The sequence below is a fragment of the Dendropsophus ebraccatus genome, chromosome 14 (assembly GCF_027789765.1).
Source record: "Dendropsophus ebraccatus isolate aDenEbr1 chromosome 14, aDenEbr1.pat, whole genome shotgun sequence".
Classification (NCBI taxonomy): Eukaryota; Metazoa; Chordata; class Amphibia; order Anura; family Hylidae; genus Dendropsophus; species Dendropsophus ebraccatus.
This window is the reverse complement of record NC_091467.1, coordinates 8,227,638-8,253,432: the sequence shown is the minus strand read 5'-3', so window position 1 is coordinate 8,253,432 and position 25,795 is coordinate 8,227,638. Positions and strand designations below refer to the sequence as shown.

The following is a 25,795-nucleotide window of genomic DNA, read 5'->3' as shown; positions in this document are numbered from 1 at the left end:
TCAAGTCAGTCTACTCTAGCTACCAGTGTGAGCAGATGCAGCAAGAGACTAACGGTTCTTTAACAGAAACTACTATCTTCACTATGCAGTGTTAAGCACCAACAAGGGAGAGTAGTCACCAAGGAACAACCTGATCCACACCAGGAACACGTCTCAAAAGTGCAGGGCAGTATCCTGAAAAAGATAGGATCTAGCCTCAGTAGCACAAAGCAACCAGTAAAGGTCTACATAACCTACTGTGCAGTGCAGATAACTAGGAAGACTCGGACACCTAGAAACACCCAGATAACCACGGCTGGGGCTTGTACTACCCTACTGGGACGGGTTCTACGCTACCAGAGGGCAGAAGGTGGTAAGACAGTGTCTAAACGTGAGTACGAGTATCACTTCACTCAAGATATCTCTCAAGGTTCCGGAAGAGTACAAAGCTACATTGGGTTAAGGCTCCCTGGCAAACTTCTCTCCTCTACAAGCATTACTACTACTTTCTCAAGCACCTACCTCCACCACTAAGGTCAAGCACTCAAGTGTGTGTCAAGATCTATTACTTGTGAAACCGTGTACCATTACTCTGAAAGCTTTACAGTTGTTATATTTTTATACTAACGCATGAGACTCTGCTCATTTTCTGTTCGCACCTGCACCTGTACACACCACGGGTTATTTTTTCCCTCTTCTGTGGGTGGTGGTACCGACAGGCTGGGTGGGTCACTTGCCACTCAGGACTGCTGTCACAAGAGCCCAAGGGCCCCACAACAACCCGGCAGGTTACTGACCATTTTGGGGACTACAGCAAGCCATACAAAACAAGCAGTTATCAACATCACACCTGTGTGCTGGACTAGCACTGGCTTCACGACAATTACCATCACTGGCTGAGCTGACACAAGCACCGCCACCTAGCCTACCACAATACACTGCAAGGACATATGTAATAAGTTAGATGTAATATTTGGGGTGTAGCCTTTTTTCAAGTAGCTGTATGAAAAATTTTACTTTCCAGTTCTGTGTCTCACAAAGACTGTCAGGGTAAAGTCATGTTACAGATTTTTCCGGACAACTTGTGCAAGCAAACGCCAAAGCACAATCCAGTATCAGGCATGTGGAGGAGATTTTACAACCTTCATTTATAGGCTGTTAAATGTTCACAGCTTCAGGGGGCAGGAGTGAAATCCATGGTGAATCTGCATCACATATAGTGTGAGGATTGTGCTGTGGGATCACAGCGGGTGTAGAGCTGACCTTCCATCTCTATCACTGTACAGATTTTCACCTACTCTTGCTGATCGGACACATTGGGGCACATTTACTATTAGTTATTATTAAGGGCCTTTTACATTGGCCGATAATTAAGCAAAAAAAATAATGAGCTGACCTCAAAATCTTCATTGAAGGACAACTCTGGCGAAAAGTATTTTTTTAAATGTTATTACTTAGTATTATTAGTTAGACAAATTCCTAGTGTACATTAATTATAGGAAACGCACATATACTGCTATTTCCCTTAATTTAGTAGATCATGGAATCTTCAAATGCTCTCAAAAAACGTGACGTCACAAATCAGTTGTAATTCCTATGGAGTGTCCAGCAGGGGGCGCACTATATATATATATATAAAAGTCAATGAGTACCATTGACTTCTATAGTGCGCCCCTGCTGGACACTCTGTGGATTCAATGAATGTCTATGTAACACATATGTCAATGTCTATGTATGCACACATATACACCATACTCCTCCTCCCATCATCTACTCATAGTATGAGCAGATGATGGGGGAGTAGTACCAGGGCCATCCCCATCACCAATCGGGCCCCCCGCCGCCACATATGCTCTGTACTACTCCTCCCATAATCCGCTCATAGTATGAGCAGATGATGGGGAAGTATTACCAGGGCTACCACCACCACCTATCGCCGCTGCCAATGCCACCCCTGCACTGCAGTTCACCTAATCTTGGATCCTGGAAGTGCCAAGCAGCAAGAGACCAATTCCGAAGCTCTGGATCACTCTTCCCGTCCGTGGCCTACTTCCTTCCTGAGACCAGGGCCTCAATTACAGCAGCGGACCCGCGCCGAAGCTGCGGCCCGTGGAAACAAGACAGAGGTATGCAGTGACAGCACGACTGTGCAGGGGCGGCATCAGCAGCGGCGACAGGGGGTCCGAGAGGGTCCGCTGCTGTAATTGAGGCCCCGGTCTAAGGGAGGAAGTAGGCCGCGGACGGGAATAGTGATCTGGAGCTCCGGAATTGGTCTCTTGCGGCTTGGCACCTCCAGGATTAGGTGAACTGCAGTGCAGGGGCGGCATCGGAAGTGGGACGGCGTGGGGGTAATGGGGATAGCCCTGGTACTACTTCCCCATCATCTGCTCATACTGTGAGCGGATGATGGGAGTAGTAGTAGAGAACATATGTGGCGGCGGGGGCCCGATTGGTGATAGCCCTGGTACTACTCCCCCATCATCTGCTCATACTATGAGCAGATGATGGGAGGAGCAGTACAGTGTATTTGTGTGCATACAGAAACATGTGTTACATAGACATCCATTGAATCCATAGTGTTCAGCAGGGGCGCATGTAAAGAAGTCAATGGTAGACTTTGAATTCTATATATACTGTGCCCCCTGCTGGACACTCCATTGAAATTACAACTGATTTGTGACGTCACGGTTTTTTGTACCAAATCTAAAGCCTCCATGATCTACTAAATTAAGGGAAATAGCCGTAGATGTGCATTTTCCATAATTAATGTACATTAGGAATTTTTCTAACTTTCCATAAGTAATAACATATTAAAAAAAACTTTTGGCAGAACTTCTCCTTTAAACGTTCTCAAGCCCTTTAAACAATTTTCACATTACAATTAAAATTTTAAAAAAAAATCTAATCGATTTCCCAATTATCGGCGAATTAATCAAATAAATTTGCATTATTGCCCAGCCCTACATCAAAATTACACATACTAACCGGAAACAGTAAAATGGCAAAAACAATGAAGTGTGAACACAGACTCAATTGGTATTACAGCTGTAGTGCTATACTGTGCTGCAGTAGCCAATGCATAATATGCCTAGACTTTACTACTGCCACGTGTTCACACCAGCATAATATGGACACCTTTTTGCATCTACATTACGGCTGTGAGACCAGGCACAGACCGAAGGTCTGATCAACCAGAATTTACAGATTTCACTTCGAGTCTTCAGATTCTATGGCTGCATTCTAGACTATGACTTTATATACTGCACTTAGGGCCATGATAGACGGCCTGACATTGCACTGTATGGGTGCGTTCACAAGTGGAGAGCGGAGGTGCGTGAGGCATCCCATTGACAAACTGAGACAGACGGGATCCCGAGGCGGGGGCTCCGCAGCAGAATTCCGCCTGTTTTTCTGTGTGAACATACCCTAAGGCTCCGCTCACACAGAGTAAAAGTAGCAGAATTCCGCCAGCCTCCATTTCATACTGGCATACTAAGCAAGCAATGATCTGCTAGATAGGCTTCGCTTACAGAGCCTATACACAGCTTGATAATTGTGCATGAGAGCTGCACAGATATTATTAGTGATGTCCATGCAGCCCTTGCTTTTTGTCAGGAAAATAATTAAGTTTATACTTACCTATGCTCTCCCGTTGTCTTGCTGCCTTTTCCCAGTGTTCAACAAATCATAGGAATCACTGAGCTCAGGGAGATCAGTGAAAGAATTCCAATGAAGTACTCAATCAAGAGTCTCCACTGATGCCCCCTAAAAATTTAATATGCAAAAAAGGAGTCCGTGGAGTCTTGGTTGTAAGTCTCAAAACAGGAATAGCCAGATATCTCTAGCCTGTTGCCAAGGGGTGCCTCCAGATGGGAAGAGCACCAATCCACCCTGATAGGTATACACTTGGTCCCACTCGGCTGTGAGTATTGGAGCATAAATAGGGAAGTACCAGGGTGGCCCTTTTTGTGTCAAAGTCTAAGGGCCCTATTGCACAGGACGATTATCATGCGAAAAATCGTTATATCGTTCTAATGTAAACGATAATCGTTCTGTGTAGTTCCAGGCAACGATCGAAAAATCAGATGTGTATCGTTGATTTAGATCTGAACCTTAAATTATCGTTAATCGTTCACTTAAGTTCTGCATTTGTTCACTAATCGTTCAGTGTAATTGCACATTGTTCATTGTTTTGCTGGGATCAGAAGGAGTAAACAATCGTAATAACGATCATAGTAACAATGGTAACTGACGACCATCGCTCTGTGTAATATGGTGAACCATTTCAGGTTAACGATAAACAATCTCGTTTGCGATCTTTTATAGTTAAAAATTGCTCCATGTAATAGGACCCTAATTCTGTTGCGAGTATTGCGACATGACAAGGGTTTACCAAGGCAGGCATTCATCCACAGACAGCTGTTTCCCCCATGTTCCCTGCACACCGCAGCTGACACTTCTGGCCCCATTTCTTCAGTGACAGGCTGTTTAGCCAATCACTGACCAAGACAGGACAGCGTGGTAAATGATTGGCTGAGCAGCCTGTCAGTGAAAAGATGCAGCCAGAAGTGAAAGCAATGGTGAGCAGGGAACACGGGGAAAAGGCAGCAGGACACTGGGGGAGCATAGACAGGTAAGTAGAGGATTTTTATTTTCTTTACACTATCATCAGCCAGACGCTGCTGAAAGACAATGATCAGCTGATGATCAGGTCTTCGGATGATCATTGTCTTTATTACATGGGACGATGTCTGGCGCTATCGGCCTGATTCAGCAGATAATCACCCGTGTAATAGGGCCTTTAGTCCTAGTAACTCTCTGTGATTTGGAAAATGTGCCTAAGGGTATGTTCACACAGCGCGGATATGCTGCAGGTTTTCCACAGCATTTCTGCACCAAAGGAAACCTTTCTGATTTGCCCACAGCAACCAATCACTATTCAGCTTTCACATTACCAGAGCAATGTGAGAACTGAAAGCTGAGCTGTGGTTGGTTACAATGGGAAATCTTACTATGAGGCAACAACCATAAATCTGGGCCATTAATGTCTGTAATTTGTATATTTATAATGAATAATTCAATGTCATTAAAGGGGTTGTTCACCAAAAATAGTTTTCTTTCAAATCAACTGGTGCCAGAACGTGCCAGAGATTTGTAATTTACTTCCATTAAAAACATCTCACATACTTATAGGCTGCTGTACAGGGCCGGCGTCAGCACCAGGCATACTCGGGCAAGTGCCGGGGCCCACAGTGCCTCAAGGGGCCCCCCTGCACTTGCCCACCCATTTCTTCCCCTCTCCCTCCCCTCTCACTGTGTGCAGGTGGTGAGCGCACACATCATTACCTGAGGCTGTGGGGGGATGAGCCGGACGCAGGGATGAGGGGGGCGCTGGTGAGCCACTTAAGTCATTTTGTGGCTCCTCCAGGCCTCAGTCTCTCAGCGTCGGACCAGAGGAGAGGGGGGCGGGGCTCACTGCACGGCAGCCTGTAGAGGCCAAACAGCAGGTCAGGGCCCAGAAGCCTCTCCACAGTGCTGCCTGTGCTGTGCTTCCCTGCCCCCTCCTGTATTCCTGGGTCTCCTGACCTCCACAGCGGCCCGGGCAGAGGGAGAAGATGTAACAGGACTGCCAGATACAGAGGTGAGTGTATGTGTGACTGAGTATACATGCATATGTGTGCAAGTCTGTATGCAGGTGTTGTGTGTGTGTGTGTGTGTGTGTGTGTGTAAGTCTGTATGCTAGTGTTGTGTGTGTAAGTCTATGCAGGTGTTGTGTATGAGTATCTGTCTATGTGTGCTGGGAGTAGGAAGGTAGGGTCACCTGTGGCATATCTGCTGCAGTGGATTTATTGCAGATTTTCCCCTTTACTTTCCATGGGGGTGTCACAATATGCAATAAATCCACTGTTGTATTGCTATTTTTTTCTCTCCATTTAGTGTAGGTGATCAGCAGTGTATTATAAGTATATATATATATATATACATATATACACACTCATACAGGGGGGGATAATAAGTATATAATACACTGCTGATCACCTACACAGAATGGATATATATATATATATATATATATATATATATATATATATATATATATATATATATATACACACACTCATACAGGGGGGGATAATAGGTATATAATACACTGCTGTATACCTACACAGAATGGAGAGACATATACTTATTATCTCCCTCCTGTATGAGTGTGTATATATCTCTCCATTCTGTGTAGGTATACAGCAGTGTATTATATACTTATTATCCTCCTGTATGAGTGTGTGTGTGTGTGTATATATATATATACTGTATATCTCCATTCTGTGTAGGTATACAGCAGTGTATTATATACTTATTATCCTCCTGTATGAGTGTATATATCTCTCAATTCTGTGTAGGTATACAGCTGTGTTTATATACTTATTATCCCCCTGTATGAGTGTGTACAGTATATATCTCCATTCTGTGTAGGTATACAGCAGTGTATTATATACTTATTATCCTCCTCCTGTATGAGTGTGTATATAATACACTGCTGTATACCTACACAGAATGGAGATATACAGTATATACACACTCATACAGGGGGATAATAAGTATATAATACACAGCTGTATACCTACACAGAATGGAGATATATATACACACACACACAGGAGGATAATAAGTATATAATACACAGTTGTATACCTACACAGAATGGGGAGATAGAGACCCTCTAAAAGTGATGCCACATGATTTACTATACAAAGGGGCCCGCTGAGGCTCTGTCGCCCAAGGGCCCACCAAAACCTGGAGCCGGCCCTGCTGCTGTATGTCCTGCAAGAAGTGGTGTATCCATTCCAGTCAGAAAAAGGTTTTCTGTGGGGATTTGCTGCTGCTTTGGACAGTTCCTGACATGGACAGAGGTGGCAGCAGAGAGCACTGTGTCAGACTGGAGAGAATACACCACTTCCTGCAAGACATACAGCAGCTGATAAGTACTGGAAGTCTGGAGATATTTAAATAGAAGTAAATTACAAATCTCGGGCACTTTCTGGCACCAGTTGATTTGAAAGAAATTTGTTTTGGTGAACAATCCCTTTAATACGCCATGTAATCTGAATTTTGGGCATTTTGCATTAGATTTTGATGTCTAAACTCTGCAGCTTATCCACCCAGTGTGAACATATCCTAAAACGCTAAATATATGTGTTATATGTGTGGCAATTCAGGTATGGCAGCTTCTTAGAGCAAACTGCAATTTTGTTACATATGCAATAATCCCATGATGCAATACGTTATAATGGTCACATGCTCCATATCTTCCATGAGCATATATATATATATATATATATATATATATATATATATATATATATATATATATATATATATATGCACACACTAATTTTGCACAGATATATACCTTTGATTTTTATGTATGACACCAACTCATGGTGCTTCCCTATAGATACCGTATATATGGCCGCCATTGGTGACTGAAGCTCTATGGCTGCCCTGGAAACATTTTAATATAATGCTTGTGTACACCTCACGTAACACACAGTATGTTACGATGTAGTACAAGAGTATATGGCATAGGCCTGGTGACTGTATTTCATGTGTTTCCTGTCAGAATCACCTGAACCTCAGTGTGAGGCAATGAGCGCGCTTCCATCTTCCCCCGCGTTACCACAAGCGCAGAGCTTACCGCAAGAAGAACAGGAAAGCTTCCTCCACAGCCCGCGCATTCTTTAGCCAATCAAATGCCGAGGCTCTCCAACGCTTATGCTCCAATAGGAAGCACGCTAAGGAAATCCGACCAATCAGCGAGCAGTTTACAGTCACGCGCCTCCTGGCTGAGGTGATGAGGCCGCTCGCTGTGTGGTGACCTGCAGTGCTGAGGGGAGTCAGTGTGTGGTACAGACGGTGAGATTTACCATTACCTTGCGTGTTTATAGTCATAGCCCCTGCTGCTCTGTGTGTAGCTGTCCCTTAGTCCTGCGTGGACAGGTCCTGCTCTCAGAAGGGAGGGAGCTTTTCTTTACATCACTACTGTAAAGTATTAGTGCCAGAAACTGCAGCCTTCTCCCAATGGGTCAATGCTTCTGCTGCCACCACTAAATAGTGCAGTATCCTATTGGGCTACAGGTCCTGTGCTAAGGCTCAGGGTAACCTTTCCACATAGCTATGAAACCTTCCAGAGGGGAGGAAGAGCCAACAGCCCATCTGTGGGAGCAGGAGGATGTGCAGATGGAGGTTAGCTTGTTAGGTCAGTTCAGGCCAGCTTCTTGAGGATAAGGAAATCTAGACTTGCCTCTCTGCTGAGAGGTTGTCAGAAGTCACAGAAGGACAACATGGGACAGTACCAGCTCCTACTAGGACTTCAATGTAATGGCCCCCATACACCTAGAATAAGTGACAGCCCAAAGATTGCTCAGTGGTCAACACAGCTGAACGCTCCTGTGCTCTCTAAGGGGCAGGGTAATCTGTAGTGAGAGAGCTCTGACAGTGGCTTATCTCCCCCAGAACAAAGGGAGGGGGGAGCAAAGAAGTCTCGGGGAATCACAAGCTCCACCATTTTTAGTGCCAGCAAAGTATCACTGCACTGGCCTAAGGAGTGTGTGAGCACTGGTAGAAGCACTGTATTACTCTCAGCATTTCGACCAGCACCTAATCTCTACATACAGCACCCCTGTCCTGCTGTAGTAGTACAGCAATACTGACTTAAAGTGACTGTACCCCCACAATCTGCCCCCCCCCCCCCAAAACCGCTTGTACCATCGAATAGCTGCTTTTAAAGGGGTTATCCAGCGCTACAAAAACATGGCCACTTTCCCCCTACTGTTGTCTCCAGGTTGCGTGGGGTTTTGAAACTCAGTTCCATTGAAGTAAATGGAGCTTAATTGCAAACTGCACCTGAACTGGAGAGAAGAGAGGGGGGAAAAGTCGCCATGTCTTTGTAGCGCTGCATAACCCCTTTAAGGGTGCCTTCACACCTACCGACTCACAGCGTTAATAACGCTGCGAGTCGGCTAGGTCCTGGCAGATCACTGTCAGTACATACATATATAGTATGTAAATCTGCCGGCCGCTTAACTCCTTCCGATGCCGGCCGCCTCCCGCTCCGCTCTGTATACATACCTCCTTGCTCCACGGGGTCCCGGCGTCCTGCTCTCGTGCCAGGCCAATCAGTGTGGAGCGAGGAGGTATGTATACAGAGCAGAGCTGGAGGCGGCCGGCATCAGAAGGGGTTAAGCGGCCGGCAGATTTACATACACGACCGCTGCGTGTATGTACTGACCTGCCAGGACCTAGCCGACTCGCAGCGTTATTAACGCTGTGAGTCGGTAGGTGTGAAGGCACCCTAATCCAAGATCTGTCCTGGGGTCTGTTGAGCAGGTGATGCAGTTATTGTCTTAAAAAAAAACAACTTTTAAGCTTGCAGCCCTGTGTCAAATTGGCGCCTTATGGTGCGTTTACACAGAGATTTATCTGACAGATTTTTTAAGCCAAAGCCAGGAGCAGACTATAAACAGTGTGCAGGTCAAAAAGCAAAGACTGATATTCCCTGTCTTTTCAAGTCCATTCCTGACTTTGGCTTCCAAAATTGGTCAGATAAATCTGCCTGTGTAAACGCACCATAATGCTGGGTTTACACGAAACGATAATTGGCCCGATCGTACGATTAACGATGTCGGAGTAACGGGTTTTTTTTTCATAACGATCAGCGTTTAGACGGTACGATATATCATATGGAAAAATCGTTTTGCAATCGCGCGCCCGCATCCGCAGCCCGGCCCCCCGCTCATCCGCAGCCCGGCCCCACGGTCAACCGCAGCCCCCCGCGCTGCCCCAATCGCCGCCGCTCTGATCGCCCCGCCACCGCTCCGATCCCCCCCCCCCTTCCCGCTGCTGCCGCTCCGATCGCCCCCGCCACGAGCATACGTTACCTGCTCCGCGTAGCAGGTCTTCGAAATCCCCGGCTCCCCTCTTCAGTGCATTGATTGGCTGAAGAGGTGAGCCGGGAATTTCAAATTGCTCCTCTTCAGCCAATCAGTGCTCCTCTTCAGCCTCGGCACGGCAGCACTGATTGGCTGAAGAGGAGCCGTTTACACGTACAATTATCGTTCGAATTCGATCATTATCGTGCAAATTCGAACGATAATCGTTCCGTGTTAACCCAGCATAAGGCTATAACGTTATAATGTCTGAATTGTTACATAACAAAGAGCATTGTCTCCTGGTAAGCTGCAGAGCAGATATAATTATAATATAATTAGCCTACGTTAATTGCCCTCAGCTGATATACAACCTGTATGATGAACAGGTGTCTCCATAGTGGAGCACCCTGAAAGCCAATGCCGGAGTGTAGCGTTTTTCTTCATTTCTACTGTAGATTCACTCATCTCTACTTTTACTTTTTATTTTTTTTTTAAATTGCAACAGGTACACATGAAATTCCCTCAAAACCTACTTATATATACCAGTGGATTTTATTCTATGAACTTTATGTGAGTTGTTACGTTCTTTTTTTTTCTTTTTTTTTTTTTGAGGCTGTAAATCAGGGGTGGGGAACCTTTTCCATGTCGAGGGCCGGTCGGGCATTTATAAAATCATTCGAGGGCCGCATACCGTGCGCGGCAGTTAGTAGCATGGGTTTGCAGCACCCAGGGCAAGGCAAAGTATTGTTCGCCTAGTGCCCCTGCTATTGTAGTTAACCCCCAGCCATGTCCCTGGTAGCCTAGTTAACCCCCCCAGCCATGCCCCTGTAGCCTAGTTAACCCCCCCAGCCATGTCCCTGGTAGCCTAGTTAACCCCCATCAGTCATGCCCCTGGTAGCCTAGTTAACCCCCATCAGTCATGCCCCTGGTAGCCTAGTTAACCCCCATCAGTCATGTCCCTGGTAGCCTAGTTAACCCGCATCAGTCTTGTCCCTGGTGGACTAGTTAACCCCCATCAGGCATGTCCCTGGTAGCCTAGTTAACCCCCATCAGGCATGTCCCTGGTAGCCTAGTTAACCCCCATCAGGCATGTCCCTGGTAGCCTAGTTAACCCCCATAAGGCATGTCCCTGGTAGCCTAGTTAACCCCCATCAGGCATGTCCCTGGTAGCCTAGTTAACCCCCATCAGGCATGTCCCTGGTAGCCTAGTTAACCCCCATCAGGCATGTCCCTGGTAGCCTAGTTAACCCCCATCAGGCATGTCCCTGGTAGCCTAATTAACCCCCATTAGTCATGTCCCTGGTGGCCTAGTTAACCCCCAACAGTCATGTCCCTGGTGGCCTAGCTAACCCCCATCAGGCCTGTCCCTGGTGGACCAGTTAACCCCCATCAGGCATGTCCCTGGTAGCCTAGTTAACCCACATCAGTCATGTCCCTGGTAGCCTAGTTAACCCCCAACAGTCATGTCCCTGGTAGCCTAGTTAATCCCTCAGTCATGTCCCTGGTAGCCTAGTTAACCCCCCATCAGGCATGTCCCTGGTAGCCTAGTTAACCCCCCATCAGGCCTGTCCCTGGTGGCCTAGTTAACCCCCATTAGTCATGTCCCTGGTGGCCTAGTTAACCCCCAACAGTCATGTCCCTGGTGGCCTAGTTAACCCCCAACAGTCATGTCCCTGGTGGCCTAGTTAACCCCCAACAGTCATGTCCCTGGTGGCCTAGTTAACCCCCAACAGTCATGTCCCTGGTAGCCTAGTTAACCCCCAACAGTCATGTCCCTGGTAGCCTAGTTAACCCCCAACAGTCATGTCCCTGGTGGACCAGTTAACCCCCAACAGTCATGTCCCTGGTGGACCAGTTAACCCCCAACAGTCTTGTCCCTGGTAGCCTAGTTATCCCCCCCCCCATCAGTCATGTCCCTGGTAGCCTAGTTATCCCCCCCCCCATCAGTCATGTCCCTGGTAGCCTAGTTATCCCCCCCCATCAGTCATGTCCCTGGTAGCCTAGTTATCCCCCCCCCATCAGTCATGTCCCTGGTAGCCTAGTTATCCCCCCCCCCCCATCAGGCATGTCCCTGGTGGCCTATTTAACCCCCAAATAAAAAAAAAATAAACATCCCTCTCACCTTACCTCCGTTCCCACGCTGTCCAGGTCCTCTTCTCTCCCAGGTCCTCTGTGCCGGTCTTCTCCTGCAGGCGGCGCGCGATGAAATGACGTCATCGCGCGCGGCCCGCAGGAGACTGAAGGCACGCGCCGCTTTGGAGGAGGAAGGAGCCGACACAGACAGCACGGCAGCTGTCACAGAGGATGCTGTGTGCGCCGGCTCCTTCCTCCTCCAAAGCAGCGCGTGTCACAGGGGAGCCGCGGGCCGCATCGGGAGGTCTCAGGGGCCGGATGCGGCCCGCGGGCCGGAGGTTCCCCACCCCTGCTGTAAATGAATGGGGATGTAGCATATAGTAAGATACTTCATAGTAAGATGTGTATAGCGTACGAGAAATACCTTAATGTTGCAGCTCTTCGGTGCTCGCTCCAAGTAGTAGCAAGAACGTGTACTCACACAGATGCAGGCTTTACTTTCACTTATATTTCTTTAATCGGTATCTCGTACAGGACACAATCAAATGCTCACTGGCTGGCGTGTTCTCCTCTCAGTCCAAACCATCCAACCTCGCGGCGGACGTTTCGGAGGACAGGCTCCTCCTTCCTCATGCGCGAGGACGTACAGGTGAGGAACGCCTTAAAACTCTGACAAAGATCATGTGATCCAACGTTACCAGGATCATCCAAGGTGAAATACCCAATATCTAAATACAAACATTATATTGCACATAGTACAGACGCATGGTGCACAATGGAAGAGAATACTTAACTAAGTCAAATTCCCGCATACATACTATAGAAAGGCTCTGAAGCTGCAGACTTCATTCAGACCAATAGGACTGAGAGTCTCCAGCCTCATAATCCACCATGTTTCCCTCCGGAGCAATCGCTTGCGATTCTCCTCCACATCACTACATAACTCGAGCTGCTCCAACACTTGCCATCTAAGGTCACACACACTGTGACGATTTTCAAAAAAGTGGCGTGCCACTGTAGTTTCCCCGAATTCCTTCTTATCCTTATTTTCCTTTCTCGTACGCTATACACATCTTACTATGAAGTATTGCTGGAATATAGCGGATTGAGTGGGATCCGTAGTGATGTGCATGGACTGATATACTGCTTTATAGAGTGCGGTGTTGGTTATTTATTGTTAGGCATATAGTAAGATATCACAGCTCTTTCAGAGAAACAGTATTCCAGAGAAACAAGATGATTTGTGGTAGGGATCTGCTCTGTAGGAGAACAACAAAGGGGTAGAGAGTGAAACCAGTTTATATTTTAGCAGCAGCCCCAGGTCCCAGATGTAACATCATTAGGAAACCGACTTGTAAACTAAAAAGCCCTGGAGGCAGAAGTTTCCAGCAAGTCGTGCTCCTCGCTACCACCCCTCCCACCTTCCGATTCCCCCCCCTTTCACTCAGATATAGAGGTTTCTCCAGTGACTTGTTAGGCCTCCTCTTTCCATCTGCTCCCATTTACTTGGTCTTCTGTTCCAATTTGCATCACTGCCGTCTCACCTGAGAAAACCTGTCTTAGGGTAGCTTCACACGTACCGTATCACTGCGTTTTTATAGCTGCGTTTTTGCTGCGATTTTTACATGCGATTTTTGATTTTCACATGAAAATGTAAAAAACGCAGCGATACGGTACGTGTGAAGGCACCCTTAAAGCTCATAACAGGTTAGGCCATGTTCCCACTCTGTAAAACACCAGCCGTTCCTTGACCTGGCCAGGTCACGGAACGGCCGTTGTCAGAGAAGATCATCCCGGCTGGTACTACAGTACCAGCCAGATTATCTTTACTGTCGCTGAATTCGAGTGCAGGCGCATCAGTGTGCGCGCGCATCAGAACTCCCCACTGCACACTCTGGAGCGTGGGGCCGGGGACGCACGCTCCATTGTGTGCACTGACAGGTTTTCTGCGGCCGCTATTCATTCGCAGAAAACCTGTCAGTGCAGGTCAGTTTTTTGGGACGCCGCTAGGGATCCCTGCCGGAGTGTATACTATATGTATGTACTCCAGCTGGGATCCCATAGATGCCAGCACTATGTAAGGTCCGTAGTAATCACGGCCGTTGTTGCAAATTGGCAACAACGGCCGTGATTACTACGAAACATTTATTGAAGTAAATGGAACTTAATTGCAAACCACACCTGAACTGGAGACAAGAGAGGGAGAAAAGTGGCCATGTTTTTGTAGCGCTGGATAACCCCTTTAAATTGTGTGAAAGAGAAGGTCCAACAGCATCCACACAGGAATAATTCTTAAAACCTTATTGGAGCATCCAAGTAAAAGTAGCAATGTTTCGACTTACGCAGGAGTCTTTGTCAAGTCGAAACATTGTTTTTATTACTTGGATGCTCCAATAAAGTTGTAAGAATTATTCCTTTCTGGACGCTGTTGGACCTTCTCTTTCACACGATTGCAAATCGGTAAACCCTGGGATTGTGGCCTCTCCAGCGTGCATCCCCCTACCTTCTCAAGCCTTGGATTTATTGGTGCTGTTTTGGCCAAACCCATCAACTTCTGCTGGACCAGCCAATTGTCTAAAGTATATGGGGCTCCCCCTTTTTGATTTAGGGGAAACCAAGGTGATGCCAAAGCTGTCCGGTATTGGCTTACCTCCCCTTTCCCCTGTCAGAACACATACAAATTTAGCCAAGCCCGCTGTCCATGTGTTTGGGGCATCAGGTGAGATAACTCAGCCGACGGCTATTGAAGGTGTGTGGGTATCTTTACATACCGCAATGCTGCACAGCAGTCCCTGTCCGTAGTTGGGTTTACTAATCTACTAATCTTCTTTATTTCAAACTAATGCTTACTAAAGATGAGCGCAACTAGAGCATGCTCGAGTCTAATTGTTTGGCATTTGAATACCGGTGGCTGGAGAAGTTGGATGCAGCCCAAGGGAGTCCAGGAAAACATAGATATGGCCTATGGCTGTATCCATGTTTTCCTGAACTCTCTAGGGCTTCATCCAACTTCATCCACCGGTATTCAAATGCTAACTGATGAGACCTGAGCATGCTCCAGTTGCGTTCAGCTCTAGTCATGTTTTGGCTGGGGTCTGCTAAAACTAAGAAGCTAAGCTATCAGCTCAGTTTTGTGCCCCTTCGGCTTTCCTTGGAGTGTTTGGAATCACTCATAGTAAGCCCATCTTTAGGAAACAAAAAGAGACAGCCCCAGATAAATGCTTTCGCCCCTTGGTATTAGCAGACGTCTTATATGTCACTATGTTATGTCGAAAACTTTCTGAAAATATAGGTACACGTTAAATAAGGGCAAGGTTATAGATTGTGGTTTAAGTAAAACATGTCAAACTCAGGTGGGAATTTTGTTGCCCCATTTCCAGACACTGTAGCATATTGTTCCCCGTCTGCTTACAGCTGTCGGTGTTTCCCCTCTCTCACTTTCCTTTAACCATTTCCCTAATTTTTCTGCGTTATTATTATTATTATTCTAATGTTTGTTCTTTTCCCTCCTCCTGCTCAGGATGATTTATGCCGCCGGTGACTCTGCACAGCTGCACTTGTGTTCCAGTCTGGGTCTGGGTGGGGGAGAAAAGGGGGTGGTGAGTTCTCAGCGTATCTAATGCTTTACAGACCCCCAATAAACAGCCGTGAGATTCTCAAAACATTTGACAGAAACCCTATGTGATTCTTTGACCTTAGCTGAGCCCTATAAAGCAGGCCTAGGCCATCTTTCTTTCATTCATTCATGCCTAGGTGGTGTGATTTTGTGAATGAGGACGGCAGTGTGTCACTGGTCTCCTATACTCTTATACATACTGGGAATATATCGCAATCCTTCAGAACATTATTTCAGAACCAGCAGAAATGTTTCTCTAAAGTGTCTGAAATGCATTGTAAATGTGGACAAAAGATCTGTGAACCACTTTTTGGACATAGTTGTAGTAAAGACATATTAGTATGTATGGGCTAGTGTTTTTTGTAGCATTTTTTGCAGTGCATTTTTTTTTACAGAATTGGACTTCATAAACACGTTTATTACATGATCATTATTAGCTGACTTCTATGTTACGAGATGTTCCCAAAGTCCAGAATTGCAACACACATTTGCACATGCATTTATACAAACAGTACAATAAAAACGCTGAGGGTCTGTAGTAGAAAAACACTAATCTACAGCATGCCATTGGCTCAAAAACACACCTAAAGTGAAGAAAAACACGAGGAAAAACATTGTTTGCAGTGCACTTTGTATTTTCCTGTTGATTTTAAGTTAACATTTGACCCTAGCTTTTTGCAGGCAGAAAAATAAAGTTTTTTTCGAGAAAATTCTGTTAGTGAATATGGCTTATTTGCAGCATCAACTGAATTAGGGTCCGTTCACACATACAGGGTCTGCTGCAGATATCATAGTAACTAAATGCTGCTGATCCTGTACACGTGAATGGACTCTTGGGGGAAAGATTCCCCCTGCAGGGGGAAAAATTAATTTCGGGCAGGGGGTGGGGGAAACAAATTAAAGACAGTATGCTTACTGGACTTTGTGCCCGCACTGCACCGCATGACCAGTCTGCTGAATCCCGCCAAATGTCACATTCTCCCTGCTTCAGAGTAGGCATGACCCGCTGAGATGTCACTCAGCCAATCAGTGACTGCAGTGGTGTCCCGCCCCAGTAACTGACTGGCTGAGCGGGGCATCCATAAGCTGAGTCATGACATGACAGCAGAGGAAACTGTCAGCGAAATCCAGGAGCAGGTTTTCTTTTCTAAGGCCATCAGTACGTGCCTGCATGAGAATTCCCCACTGCACACAATTGAGCGTACGGGTGGAGCCGCTTGCTCCATAGTGTGCACTGACAGGGTTTTCTGCGTCCGCTACTCACTGAAATTGGTCACAGAAAACTGACATGTCAGTTTTTTACGGCGCAGCTAGGGATCTCGGACGGAGTGTATACCATGTGTATACACTCCAGCTGGGATTCCCTAAGCAAGCAGCACTACATAAGTACCGCAGAAATCATGGCCGTTGTAACAATGGCCCTTGATTTCAGCGGAACTGACGTAGTGTGAACATAGCCTAATAATGTGCTACATTAAAGGAGTTTTCTGGCTTGAGAAAGGTTGTGCTATCTAGCTATATAGAAAATAATAAAGAGCCTATGCTTTTCTCTTCTTGTTCCCCCGGTGTCCTGCGGTGGCATGTCTGCTGTCTCCCGCTGACTTCAGCCCCACCTATTCAGAGATGTCTTGTCCCAGCAATGACAGCCAATCACTGACTGAGACTGGACAGCACCACGGCCAGTGATTGGCTAAGCAGGCTGTCACAGAGGTAAAGGCGGGGAGGTAAGTATAGCTTCTTTACCTATATGTTTGAAAGTATGTAAAAAAAACCAGTAAAGTTTTTCATAGCTGGATAACCCCTTTAAAGTCTATGGAACAGCAGCCATCTGTGCACATGTTGTATAAATATATAAATATAAATTTTTTTCTACATTATGTCGACACAGACATTATTCCATAGACTTTAATATAGAACTTAATAGATAGAAAATTTGCGTTTTTCTCCATATTTCCCAGTTGTATTTTGTGTTTATTTTACTGTGTATGAACTTAATTTTATACTAGAGTCACACCCAGTAAAATAGGGAAAGTAAAATATTGTGTGAATAAAACAGACATATTTTTCAAAAGCAGCTGGTATAGAATGAGCATGTTCATTACTTGGACGGTCATAATCAATTACGGCTGTTATTCTTTACAGTGTCTGCAAATAGACTTCGGCAGAAACACAACAGAGGCCGCAATTGGAGCCATTTATTAAGCTGTAAAATGAGTGTTTTACAGTTTAACATATGGGCAAAAAAATTGTGTGAAAACGTAACCTTTGCGAGAGTCCAACCTAAAACTCATACTGCCGCTGTGATGTGCTGCAGTAACAACCGGGTGAGCATCACTTTATATTAATTGGAATGCCGACACTTTTGGGTGTGCCTGCACTCCACCTAACCATAGAACACAATGTAAGGTACGTCCAGGAGCTGCAATTTACATTGTGTGCGGCCGCTGTTCCTAAATAGCAGCCGCACATAATAGACGTGTGAGTTTGCAACAACGGCCATTATTTATTGAAAAAATACAGTGTGTGAACATGCATTTACACAATACTTGTGAATGATATGGATGTATTTTGATAATTACAGCAGTAAATAAAGAGTATGATCATTATATACAGCTGTATTTTCTATTCAGAAAACATTGTGTGACCATACCCCAAAACCAACACAGTGGAGGGGATTTATCAAGACCTGCATACTGCATGCCTGCCGTCTTAAATTAGGCCCCACCTGCTTTTTCCTGGCCGAATTTACTAAGAGGCGCACGTCTCCGGCCAGGCACCCGAACCTGTGCCCAGTGTTCCAAATCTACGCCTGCTTCCAGTAGATTTGAATCATGATTTACGCCTACGAGCAGGTGTAAATCATAATAAATGAGGCGTTGGAGGAGGCAAAACGGATTGCAGAAACGTATGGGTTAATACTGCGCTTTGCAGTCTGCATAACATATCAGTTTTATGGAAAAAGAATTGATGCAGTCGTGTGCATCTGTTTGGCTCCGTTTTTCTATTGACTTCAATTATTTAAAAAAAATAAAATAAATAGAATCAAAACGGGTCTTACATCTATTACACTGCATCAGTGTGGACATACAGCAGCAGTTACACTGGTTACACATGCTGACCTGTGCTTTATGGGGACTGAGAGATGAGAAGGAAGCCTTGATTTACCCTTCAGTAACATAGTATACAAACAGGCAGACTGGCTTAGCATGCAGGTATACAGCCCAGACTCTCCTAGGCTCTTTACCCCTCTCCTGCACACAGCACACGTTAAGCCCAGCTCTGAGCTAGCCGTTACTAAAGACAGAATTCCCCTGACAACAGACAGCAGTCTGCAGGGAAAGGAGTCGCCTAGTGACCAAACTTGAGTTGTTTTTCTTGGATAAGGAGTAATTTTTGATAAATTAAGTGATTTACATATATGAAATAGCAATGACCATTTGAGACATGTAAAAAGTAAATCTTTTGAACATATTTGTTCCATTTTTGGTTCCGTATTGTATCTTTTTGTTCCTGATTTTGTTTGCAGCATTTCAGTTTCCAGCAGTTCCCCAGTAAGTGTTATTGGGCAGGAGGATTTTTGGAACACTTGATAAGTGTGGCCCTGCGTGTTCCCTGATGATGGAGCGCTGCAAAATCTAACTTTCCCATTGAACGTTCAAGTTCCTTCATCTAGAGCGGAATGTTATTTGGCAGCACAATGACTGACACACCTCTATACAAAGACTTCAGAAAACTCCCCTTCCTGGAGCATGACCCTTCAGAGAAGGTGAGGTGCATGTACACCAGCTCTTTATTCATAGTTAGATGTCTTCTCCCCGCCGGACAGCATCTGGTCCTGTGCTGCAGCTGGTAGTGTGGCTCCATCGTCTGTGCCAGCTCTTGTTTGCTCTGCTCGGTTAGTGCCCCCATCGGACCAGCCCTTGGATTTTATTTTCTCTCCATGCCTGGGACAGGAAGGTGTCTGACAGTCTCAGGAAGGAAACACACAGATCACTGACCCCAGTGAGACCCTCTCTAAGGGGCCGTTCTGGCTGTTCTCCAGGATTCCTCTCACCTGGGACTCTCACAGCTGCAGCTCCTCGCTCCCTGCAAGGGATCGTTGTTTTTTAGGATTTTTTGCTGTTTTTAAATATTCTTATTTTAGCTGCGACTTTCCCAGATCACCTCCCAGATATTACAGCTGCGAGTATATATTGGTACCCACAATTTCTTACATAGTAAATTATAACTCTACAACAAGATTATGGCAAAGAACCTGATATTTATTACAAAGAAAACTATAAATAGCAATAGTCACTTGTAGAGTTGTTATAAGGTATGTACTCGCCTGTAAAACGTATCCTCTATCCACACGATGTGGCATAAGTGTCCCCCGCAATCTCAACAACTGGGACCCAAGTCTCATATCAGGATATAACTGTGGTCACATGAGCATACTGTCACTTCAGTCGTTGTCTGTGGTAGCTGCCAATCTGACATCTCTGGCAATCCCATAGACAGTGAATGAAGCAGCAGTGGTGATGTGAGACTTCTGCTCCATTTCAGAGGCAGACTTGGGACCCTCTCTGGAAATTGTCGGGGGTCCCAGCAGTTGCACTACCCCTCCCCCCCACAGTATACTCTTTTAAAGGGTTACTCAGGCAAAACAAAAAAATCTTTCAAAGTAACTGGTGTCAGAAAGTTTTACAGATTTGTAATTTTACTTCTATTTAAAAATGTCCAGTCCTCCAGTACTTATTAGCTGTTGTATGTCCTGCAGGAAGTGGTGTAGTCTTTCCAGTCTGACACAGCGCTCTCTGCTGCCACCTCTGTCCATGTCAGGAACTGTCCAAAGCAGTAGCAAATCCTCCTAGAAACCCTCTCCTGCTCTGGACAGTTCCTGACATGGACAGAGGTGGCAGCAGAGAGCACTGTGTCAGACTGGAGAGGATACACCACTTCCTGCAAGACATACAGCAGCTAATAAGTACTGGAAGACTGGAGATTTTTAAATCCTCCTCTAAAGTCCTCCAACTAGTTTTTTGTCACTTTTTTAAACACCTAAAAAAAAACTACAGCACTTTATTTTATTTTTCATGCAGTTTTTGTGGTGCCTTTTTCAAAATAAAGCGTTTATAATTCATGTATTTTTTATTGCCTTTTTCCTACTGCAAGTCATGAGATTTTTTGATCATGAAGTTCAGAAATTTTTCATGAAGAATGTAAAAATCTTGTCAAGAAATGCAATATACATATGCACATTTTTTTAGCAGGAAACTAAAACACTGCAGGCCAAACAAGGAGTTTGTAGTTTATTAGATATGTAAATAAGGCAGTTTTGTGCATTGAGGGGGGAGGGCTACTACCCTCAGTGCACAAATCTGCCCAGTCAGCTCGCCCCCTCTAATGAATATTGGGGTGGGGTCTGCCGTGACGTCACTCAGCAAGACTATGATGAGGTTTTCTAATGGTGCGTTTACACAGAAAGATTTATCTGTCAGATCTTTGAAGCCAAAGCCAGGAACGGACTATAAACAGGGAATAGATTGAGATTTCTCTTCTTTTCAAATCCATTCCTGGCTTTGGCTTCCAAAATCTGTCAGATAAATCTTTCTGTGTAACCGCACCATAATTGAAATCAATAGATTCTGCATACTCTTTCTGCACAAGGTCCATTTGTATGTCATGAACTGAAGGTTTATATGTGTGTTATGCTACGTTTACACAAAGCGATAATTCGCCCAATCCAACGATTAACGATTTTGAAGCAACGATTTTTTTTATAACGTATATCAGCGTTTAGATGGAACGATATATCGTACAGAAAATTCGTTTTGCGATCGCTTAAGCCTATCTCACACATAGGTAAAATCAGTGAACGACTGTTTACACGGAAGGATCAGCGAATTTTTTTCGAACGACAATTTAAGAACATGTTAAAAGATCAAAATGAACGATTTATCGATCGTTTGCCGCGTTTACACTTGCGATTATCGTTCGAATTCGATCGTTATCGTGAAAATTCACCCGATAATCGTTCCGTGTAAACGTAGCATTAGGGTCCATTTACACAGAAAGATTATTTGGCAGATTATCTGCCAAAAATTTGAAGCCAAAGCCAGGAATGGATTTGAAAAGAGGAGAAATCTCAGGCTTTCCTTTATTACCTGACCTCTGTTTATAGTCCATTCCGGGCTTTGGCTTCAAATCTTTGGCAGATAATCTTTCTGTGTAAATAGACCCTAAGGCCTTATTCACACAATCTGCGCCGCAATGACCGGGGGAGGATTGTGGTACGGATCCCCGAAAGTGCAGCCCCCCAGCAGCAGAGATGACAGGAGCGCTCCTGTCATCTCTGCTGCTGTGTGTGGTGGGGGGGGGATTTGTGCAGCGTTGTGCACTAGGACATGTGAGTGGCTGCATTCACTTGAATGGTTTCTAAAATTGTCCATGGTCCACGGAAAATTTTATGGGACGTGTAAATGCAACCTAAGAGACGTTGTTCCTTCACCATTGCATTAAAGGGGCACAATTATCGTTCGAATTTTCCCGATAACGATGGCATTTAAATGATAATCGGCTCGTGTAAACACAGCGAACGATCAAGCGATGAGCGAGAAATCATTTATTCTGATCTTTCAACATGTTCTTAAGTTGCCGTTGGTCGTTCGCTTAAAATTCGCAGATCGCTTCAAATCTTTCAAAGGTTCAACCTATATGTGAGATGGGCTTAAGCAATCTTAAAAACGATCGCAATAACGATTTTTCTAACGATTTTTTTAATGATTAAGTCGTCTAAACGCTGATCATTATAAAAACCAGATCGTTGCTTTAATATCATTAAACAATCAAATGGGCGAATTATCGATTTGTGTAAATAGACCATATCAGGGATGTCAAACCTGTGGACCTCCAGCTGTTACAAATTGCCATCATGCATGGGCATCCAAAGTTTTAACTGTAGCTGTACAGGCAGGGGAGTAGCTAGGATTCATACGGCCCTATAGCAAAAAACTGTATGGGGCCCCCTCCCGTTTACACTATACTATATGTATAAAATAAAATTTCTTGTGGCCATAGGCAGAATCCTGCGTGCAGCCACAACAGTGACTGGCAGAACAGAGAGCCAATGTCTGCTTGTTCTGTCCATCCTCTGTATTTAATAAGAGCCTATTACGAGCCTTTATGGTTATATACATAGAAAAAAAAGAAGACAAATTTGGTCAGCTCTCCTAGACCACCATTCACACTAGGCAGGAGCACGTTGCTATGGCTGAAGTTGCAAATACACAAAAACACAGAAAAATTCAACAACCCCTTATGTACTGCAGTGTGTAAGTGACCCAGTGTTAATAATAATAGACAATTAGCTCTCTGCTTCACTACTCCTGCACTGATAACTCCTGACCTCTGCAGGAGCTCTGAGAACAGAGGTCAGAGGTTATCAGAGCAGTAAGGCAGAGAGCTAGTTGTCTTTAGCTTATTAATCCTTTTTTGTATTGCAGCATGTAAGAAAACACTGGGTCACTTACACACTGCAGTACACAAGAGATTAAGCAGAAGGACACAGGAGGCTCTTATCTTCCCTGTGCATCCCCGGGCTCCCTCACTCCAAGGGCCCCATAGCAACTGCCTTCCCTGCCTCTATGGTAGCTATGCCCGTGTACAGGCATGATGGGAGTTGTAGTTTTGCAACATCTGGAGGGCCACAGGTTTGGCACCTGTGCCTTATATATAGAGGCATGCTGAAGTATACTATGGCTTATAGTTTTCCCACATTCATGTATCCTGCTAAGCGGTGAACCCCTATGAGGATAAAATGAAAAGATATTCTGGGGTCTGCCGTCCCAATCAATATAAATTCATTTATTTTATCAGGCAGTAAATTCAGTTTTAAATTGCTGTGTATCAATCTGTATTCTCCAGAATTGCCCCCCTTCTTGTGTTTTTCTGTTTTGCTCTTTGTCTCCCCGCCTACACTCATCAGACCCCCCCTGAAATGCTTAATAGAAACAGGGTGTGAGGCTATTACAGAGGGTGAACACCAGGTTAATTCCAGTCTGCAGCTTCCCTCTACAAACAATGAGACAATCACAGACCGGGAGTCTGCGTAATGCTGCGCTCGCAGGGGAAGCTGTGCTCTCAGGCCGAGCTGCGAGGAGTAGGAGGCTGGAATGTGCTCAGCACTCAGGGTGAGTCACATCTTCCAGAGATGTGCAGGACGCTCCCGGGAGAACCAGGCCAACCCTGAACATGGGGGTCACCAAAGTCAGAGCCGTCCTGAGAAGGATGAGTAACACCAGGCTATCTGCTGGACACATGCAGCTTACTGTAATCCATACTACTGACCCGAACTTCATCATCAGGTGCTGAGGAAGACTAATACAGAACCTGATAACTAGCCGAAAACTTACCATAAATTACATGGAAAGATAATAAGAGCACATGTACCCCTAAACCTAATCTGTGGGGACCCAGAAAATTTTGGCCATCAGTGGAAATCCATTGCTTTAGCTGAAAAATTTATCAGACTTGTCCCAGCTGATAACTTTTTTCCAGCTACAGTGAAGGTCCCCATACACATATACTTTAGTTTGCTGTACATGGTGCTTGCGGCAGGTTCAGCAGTTGATGTAAGGTATATGGGGTTCACCCAACCGATAGACGATGTCGGTGGAGATAAAGGTCAGGCGTGATGGTCGGGAAACCCCTTTGTTCTGGGAGAGATATCCTGCAGCTGGTGACAAACATTTCAGTGTATGGGGAGGAAGGTGGCTGGACAGGAGAAACTGATGGTGGAACTATGAGTTATTAAAGGTGAATCAGGATCTTTACTGTTAAAGGTTTCTCCACCTTGTAATGGGGGTTTAATGTAAATATCCAGGTCAAAGTACTCCAAGAGGAAGTTATTATCCCACTTCCCCGGAGCTCTGAATGGCAACTTTCTTAAGGCCCAGTTGGTGTTCCCCTGCAAGGACATTAGACCTGGTACCCTGGAGCGCAGCATATAACATCCAGTGATCAGTTTCGGTGCAAATCCACAATTAAGGTCCTTATACATTGTGCGATTTGTCGGCCGCTGCATTCTTGAGGAGTCGGGGCCTGAAGATACAGCAGTGGCCGGAGGACTGGAGACCCGGATGCCGGATCACAAGCAGCACGTATGGTAAGTATACACTGCTGCTTGTCATCTGGTAACTGAGAGCACAGATATATACATATCTGTGCTGTCAGTTTTTAGTATTGTTATCGGTAACACATAACTCGATTTTCAGGGAAAGATGTGCAGCCTGCAATGATAATTTTGCCGTTTGCTCAAAAGACCGGATCAGCCAAGGATCAGGTATTTTACCTGCTCCTTGTCTGATCGCTGTTACTTTAACACAGACGGCAGTACAGTTTCTAGTAACCTTCCTGGCCAAAAATTGACCATTGTAAAGGGCCCTTTAGATGGGGACCTACAATGTTCAGAGCAAAGCCTTGTGGTCATCACTGTAAAGAAGCACGGTTCAGAAATTTCCTGCCAAAACGCTTCCTATCGATTGATCGCTCACTTAAAACATGTTAAAAAATAATCTGCTTTTGGCCGCTCATCACTCTGTCTAATAAATCTGTGGCCGACAGCAGAATGAAGGAAATGGCTGCTTAAACCTGTAGCCCTGGCCTCAAAATTATCGAGCTGTGAGATAGTTTCTGAGCTGTACTGTGTCACTTTAACCCAGAGATCGCTGCTGCTTACCACAAATGAGCTACAGTACAACAGCAGATGACCGGCTCTAGGATCATTGTGCCTAAAAGAAACAGAAAGGCGAGACTCTAGGTGTCAACAGACCAAAAATGTCACTCACTGAGGAGTGGAGAAACATGGCCGGTCAGATGGATCCAGATCTCTAAAGAGAAACATGGCCGGTCAGATGGTTCCAGATCTCTATAGAGAAACATGGCCGGTCAGATGGATCCAGATCTCTATAGAGAAACATGGCCGGTCAGATGGATCCAGATCTCTATAGAGAAACATGGCCGGTCAGATGGATCCAGATCTCTATAGAGAAACATGGCTGGTTAGATGGATCCAGATCTCTGTGGAGAAACATGGCCGGTCAGATGGATCCAGATCTCTGTGGAGAAACATAGTTGTCAGATGGATCCAGATCTCCATAGAGAAACATGGCTGGTCAGATGGATCCAGATCTCTATAGAGAAACATGGCCAGTCAGAT

The 25,795-nt window shown here is 45.3% G+C and overlaps 1 protein-coding gene and 1 long non-coding RNA gene across 5 annotated transcripts in view; one reads left to right on the top strand and one right to left on the bottom strand.

The window, feature by feature from the left end:
- The window catches only part of FAM110A (family with sequence similarity 110 member A), a 218,088-nt gene extending 210,415 nt beyond the window's left edge, over positions 1–7,673 (bottom strand). For all 4 annotated transcript variants that reach the window (XM_069952182.1, XM_069952183.1, XM_069952184.1 and 1 more), the window contains exon 1: positions 7,607–7,673. The gene's annotated coding sequence lies outside the window, so the exon portion shown is untranslated. The remainder of the gene's footprint in view (positions 1–7,606) is intronic.
- Positions 7,674–7,827: 154 nt separating this feature from the next.
- Positions 7,828–19,965, top strand: LOC138771659 (uncharacterized). The gene is made up of 5 exons (XR_011359669.1): positions 7,828–7,893; positions 10,414–10,478; positions 15,502–15,580; positions 17,205–17,321; positions 19,124–19,965. It is a non-coding gene; the product is annotated as an uncharacterized lncRNA (long non-coding RNA).
- Positions 19,966–25,795: the final 5,830 nt, after the last annotated feature.